At 38.7% G+C, this 6,480-nt stretch overlaps 1 pseudogene; it reads left to right on the plus strand.

The window, feature by feature from the left end:
• The first annotated feature begins 2,908 nt into the window (after positions 1-2,908).
• On the plus strand, positions 2,909-5,933 carry LOC123807736 (annotated as a pseudogene).
• Positions 5,934-6,480: the final 547 nt, after the last annotated feature.

Here is a 6,480-nt window from a genome sequence, read left to right on the forward strand (position 1 = left end):
CTACATCCTCACCAGCACTTGTTGCATGCTGATTTATTGATGATAGCCATTCTGACAGTTATGAGATGTTATCTCATTGGAAGAAGAGTAAGTGGAAGCTACGCTAAACTCCTCCCAGGATCAATCTGGAATTACAACTAAATTCCAGATTGTAATTTATTCCAGATTGCAGAGAAATCATCCTAAATAATCAGCTGAACACTAGTTGGAGAGAAGCTTTATATCCACAGACATACAGAAGAAACCACTTCACTACAATGTGACTGGTAGGGAGTCTGGAGACACAAGAGGGCTGGCTGTGCTCCCATGGGCAGCAGCTGAAGTTCCAGAGGGATATTTCAGTGGTTGGTGGATTCCCACTGAGAATGTGGGATCTAAACTCCAAAATGGACTCCCTAGCCCACAGTACCAGAGTTGGATAGGATAATAGTTGGATAGATAATATCCAGCTGTGAAAAGCAGCAAGGTTTTTGTCTGCCAGGGAGAGACAGCTGGAGACACAGAGAACCTCTTAAAGAGCCAACACGCAAAATTTCATTTTCAGCCACTTACCTTGTGCACCGGCAGAGGGAGGGCAGAGTGGGATAGAGATGCTTGAGAAGAGTCTGGAGTTGGTGGCTCTGGGGAAAGAACTGAAGGGACAGCTTCCAGAATCCTTGTGTTGTGTCATACCCCATACTGCAGAAGCCATCTTCCTCAGGCGGAGCACTCCTCTGTGAATAACTCCCTGAGAGTAAGCAATAACCCTGATGGCATGAATTACCCTGACCCACCCTGTGGGACACTAGAAAAGTAATCCTAAGAAGAACATTCATAGCATTACAGGCTTATCTCAAAAAAAAAAAATGAAAGAGCTCACACAATTAGTGTTTTTAAAGTATAGCAAAACTTAATACATTTTATTGTAGTAATGCAGAAAGTTAAACATTAGATAATTTATCACTGTAACCTGTAACATTTGAGGAAAGCTCTGTTGCTATGGTTGACAGAGTAAGCACTTCATAAACATTTATTGATTATCTTGAAAATGGAAATTAAATTTACTACCCCTTCAAGATAATCCTCAGAGCAATAGAATAAAACTGATATAATTGCATAACATTTAACTACCAGAAATAAACAGTAAATAGTTTATTTAGAAGACATTCCAATAATATTTTTAGATTAAACAACAAAGATGTGTATTACTGACACTAATACTCTTTGTTTTACTAGAACTATTTTAATGCATTAAACAAAATATATAAGTATTACGCAGTATTGTAAGTATCATAAAGACATAAACAAAAATATCTTTGATTCTGTATATCCAAGATTACCAATTATCAAATTCTAAAAACAAAAATTGAAATAAAAATAAGTTTGTTCATGACCATCATGGTGCATTTGGTGTAATGGCTGCTCACTGGAGCTCCAGGTAACCATTACAGCCAGAAAAAGTAAACTGTCAAAGAACTCATACCGTTTGGTACTTGTTATCTGCACTAACTTAAAGAGTCTGATTGATAGGATCAACTGGCAAGAGAAATGAAAAGTAGTGTGGCACAGATAAAGTGTTCTGCAGGTCATGACAGAAGGGAAAATTATAATTCATTTTTACTAAGTAAAATATAATTCACATTTACTAAGTGCCCACCAGTAACTGAGTGGATAAAAAAACATGGTACATTTACACAATGGAATACTACACAGCAGAAAGAAAGAAGGAGCTCCTACCCTTCACAACAGCATGGATGGAACTGGAGGACATGATGCTAAGTGAAATAAGCCAGGTGATGAAAGAGAAACACCACATGATTTCACCTATAAGTGAAACCTAATCAACAAAACAAATAAGCAAGAAAAATATAACCGGAGACATTGAAATGATGAACAAGCTGACAGTAACCAGAGGGGAGATGGGAGGGGATAATGGGGGAAAAATAGGGGAATGGTTGTCAAGGAACATGTACAAATGGCAAATGGACAAAGCCAAAGGGAGTAGGTTCAAGGGTGGGGCAAGGGGCCATGGTGGGTGAAAATGGAGATGTTGGGAACCGCCCTGACTGGTATCAGAAGCTGAAACCGCTGCCTAGGCTAAGGCTAAGGGAACGCCCTTGGAACCATAAGCCAGCAAGGAGACAAAAGCTTATCTCCCTGGCAGGAATAATGCTTCTGCTGCTTTATTCATGACTGAACCCCAAAAAGCTTGGTCGGTTAGCCAAAGACGGGTAAGATTCCCCACGGGGGGAACGACCTAAGACAGGCACGATCACTTTGGGAGGCCCCCCAAAAAAGGACTTGGGGGGCTGCAGCAAAAGGGGGTGATGGACCCTCGCTCCTTGGCTTTGACATAGCCCGAGTTCTCAGCATCTGGGAGAAAATCTCCTTATCTCTTGGTTGTCTTAGTTCCCTTGCTCCACCTAAGCCTGAAACAATGACAGGGTAGTGCAGCTCTGTGCTGAAAAGGGCGGATTCTCTGGGTGATCAGGCCTAAGAAAGAATATGTAAATTACTGTGATACCTTCTTTGTTTAGAATGCTCTCAGTTGAATGAGAGGGGTCCAAGGAGGAAGTTAGTTTGTTCCTCAAAGTCTTACAGCTCTTTTACCCTGGCTCTAAATAGACCAGCAGGGTTCCTTGTTTTCTATGGTTCCTTATTTCCCCCTAATGAGTACTATACTTTACCTGAATTATTATGCAAAATGAGCCCAATAAAAGCAGGTATGGACGGTAAATCTGTGCGCTCCCCACTGGGGGGGGGGTGGCCATTTCATCCCTCCTTCTCCACAGAAACTAGTTTGTCTCTGTGCATGTTTTTTCTCACGTGTTTTCGTTGAGCCATCCACAGCGTTCTGTGGTCACTGCTGGCCAGGGACCCATGCAACATGGAGACAACTGTATTTGAAAAACAATAAAGAAATCTTAATTTTTAAAAAGACTTTTGAAGAAATAAGAAACTTCATTTGACTACTTCAAAATGTATGACAAATCTTATTAACCAAAATGTGGCACATGAAATTGTTTGCTTAGAGATACTCACTTTGCTCCTGGGAAGATCAATAGATGATAGTGTTGATGTATATACTGGTTTTCTCAAGGAAAATGGATTCAAATTAACACAAACATGATCAAGAGGAATCACTTGGATGAGGAATGACTTCCAAACACTCTCCATGAGTCTAAAGTTAACAAAAGAGTTCAGCGTATATTTGAAGTAATGTTTGATGTAAGGAAAGTTGTATTCAAGAATCACCTGTTATCTTAGAAGGACTTTACCTAGTGGAAGAAGATGATCAATTCACCCATGTGCTCTCACTGGAAGATGACTAATCAATAGATCTTAATGTTTTTCATATGGATATAATTTTATGGATAATGAAAAGAAATACAAAGCTATTGATAAGGAAATTCTTAATGAAGAATAGAGTGACTCAGACCAAAATGCTGGATATAGTGAAGAGGAGGAGGAAAAAAAACAAAAGGAGAAAAAAAGATGAAGGACAACAGGTGACTATTTGTGACAAGATGGAAATCAGTCTAGTCTTATTTTGTTGTAAAATTTATCTTACTATGTAGTCAAGTTTAAATTTTGAAAAATGTGTTCAAAAATTGCTGAAAATGGAGTTTTCTGAAAGCCAAGCAAAAGAACTCTGCAACATGATACTTCATTGCTGTGCTTAATAAAGGACACATGAGAATTTTTTTGGCTTAGTAACTGGAAATTTTGCATGCTAGAAAGAATACATGGAATCCTTTGAAAGTATATTCAAAGGCCAATATGATACCAGCCACCACTTGGAAACAAACAAATTAGAAATGTTGCTAAGATGTTTACTCATCTTTTATACACAGATTTACTTCAGTGGAGTGTTCATGAATGTATACAACTGAATAAAGAAACAACTATTGTTGGGAACCGCCCTGACTGGTATCAGAAGCTGAAACCGCTGCCTAGGCTAAAGCTAAGGGAACGCCCTTGGAACCATAAGCCAGCAAGGAGACAAAAGCTTATCTTCCTGGCAGGAATGCTTCTTCTGCTGCTTTATTCATGACTGAACCCCAAAAAGCTTGGTCGGTTAGCCAAAGACGGGTAAGATTCCCCACGGGGGGAACGACCTAAGACAGGCACGATCACTTTGGGAGGCCCCCCAAAAAAGGACTTGGGGGGCTGCAGCAAAAGGGGGTGATGGACCCTCGCTCCTTGGCTTTGACATAGTCTGAGTTCTCAGCGTCTGAGAGAAAACCTCCTTATCTCTTGGTTGTCTTAGTTCCCTTGCTCCACCTAAGCCTGAAACAATGACAGGGTGGTGCAGCTCTGTGCTGAGAAGTGTGGATTTCCCGGGGTAATCAGGCCTAAGAAAGAACATGTAAATTACTGTGAAACCTTCTTTGTTTAGAATGCTCTCAGTTGAATGAGAAGGGTCTTAGGAGGAAGTTATTTTGTTCCTCAGTCTTACAGCTCTTTGACCCCGACTCAATAGACTGACCGGCAGAGTTCTTTGTTTTCTATGGTTCCTTAATTCCTCCTAATGAGTACTGTACTTTACCTGAATTATTATACAAAATGAGCCCAATAAAAGCAGGTATGGACTGTAAATCAGCGCGCTCCTCACTAGAAGGGGTGGCCATTTCGTCCCTACTTCTCCACAGAAACTAGTTTGTCTCTGTGCATGTGTGTTTTTTCTCGCGTGTTTTCGTCGAGCCATCCGCAGTGTTCTGTGGTCACTGCTGGCTGGGGACCCACGCAACAAACTATGTCCTCCAGTAGAATTTTTGTTAAAACATTTTCCCAGAACTGTGTGAATACATGTGTCTTCTTAAACTTAATGGAAGATTAAAGGATGAAACTTTACAGCCATTCTATGAAGGTTTATTATTATTATTTTTTTATCCTCACCTGAGGATAATTTTTTTTTAGATTTTATTTATTTATTTTTAGAGAGGGAAGCGGGAGAGAAAGAGAGAGAGAGAGAAACATCAATGTGCGGTTGCTGGGGGCCATGGCCTGCAACCTAGGCATGTGCCCTGCCTGGGAATCAAACCTGCGATGCCTGGTTCACAGCCCGCGCCCAATCCGCTGAGCTACACCAGCCAGGGCTCTATGAAAGGTTATTAACATGAGATAGTCACATGAATAGTTTGCCATCAACTTTTTACTTCTATAGTTCTTGGAGGTTTAACAAATGAATTGCATGAGCATCTCAAAAATACAGTGAAAGTCATTGTGGCACAGAAACCAGAAATTGAGCCAAACAAATCCTCCCCCACCTCTTCCTCTCCTATGTCCTTCTCTGTAGAGTCTGATTCCTCTGCTTCTGGTTCCTTTGTAAAGCAGTGAAAGCAGTTCTGAGTCTTTCAGGGAAAGACAGTGATTCTTCATTTGTCAGCAGTCAGATTTCTGCTTCACCTAAAGATATAAGAAAGAAGGGCCAAGGGAACTCCAGAAGTAAAGAAGTACATAAAATGACCAGGAAACAGCAAACAAATGATAAGAAATAGGAGGATAGATCAGAGCAAAGGGAGCAAGAAACAAAGACTGAAAGAGAAAGAAGGTCAGAAAAAATCAGAGATAAAAATTGAAGAGATCCAAATTGGAGAGATCTCATAAGAAAATACATTTCAGACAGAGGTGTTCCTTCTGAATGAAATAATTACAATAGAGTAATGAGTGATAAAAAACAAACAAAAAAATGCACCGAGATTTGGAAAATAAATATGGTGATCCCAATCAAAGTGAAAAGAAAAGAACAGAAAACATTCAGGCTCTAGAAGTGATGAAGATAGGTATCAGAGTGGTGCAGAGAGGCAATAGGAAAAATCAAGCAGATGCTCTGAACAATCCAGAGAATCAAAGGAAGATGAGATATGGTAAATAGAAAATCTCCAACAAAGCAAAAAACAAATATCTACAAAATCACAAAAACTGAACATACCTTAAGTCAGTTGAAATAAATTGCTTTTTGCATTGACTAACAAACTTTCTAAAATTTCTTGTTTAAAGAACTGGTTTGCATGTAAATTAAAAAAAAACCTTTTTTATTTATTTTAACATATTTTACATCACCAATACATCTCAAGGCCCTCAACATAAAATTATTTGAAAAGTTGTACCAGAGTGGGATATAATTTTTGCATGTATTTTGTTAACAAATTGATTAAATCGGTTTTTTTTAGATTTTATTTTAATCATTGTTCAAGAACAATTTTTCCCTTTTACTTTTTGAAAGACTACCAAAAAAGACTATTGTTTCTAGCTATAACCAAAAGATATATGAAATAAACAATGCACTGATTTACAACAGAAAGAAAAATGTAAAGAAACTGGAAACAATTCTAACAGGAAAGATTCAAGGATAATACTGTAAATATCAATAAAATATTAATAAATGACATTAAGGAAGTTCTGTAAAATCAAACTATATGGCATTAACTGACAGTAAGACAAAATATTGTAGAGGTAAAAATTCTCTTCAAGTCAAGTTATCAATTCAGTTTGAAA

The sequence above is a fragment of the Phyllostomus hastatus genome, unplaced genomic scaffold, assembly GCF_019186645.2.
Source record: "Phyllostomus hastatus isolate PE091 unplaced genomic scaffold, TTU_PhHast_1.1 phas_scaffold_46, whole genome shotgun sequence".
Classification (NCBI taxonomy): domain Eukaryota; kingdom Metazoa; phylum Chordata; class Mammalia; order Chiroptera; family Phyllostomidae; genus Phyllostomus; species Phyllostomus hastatus.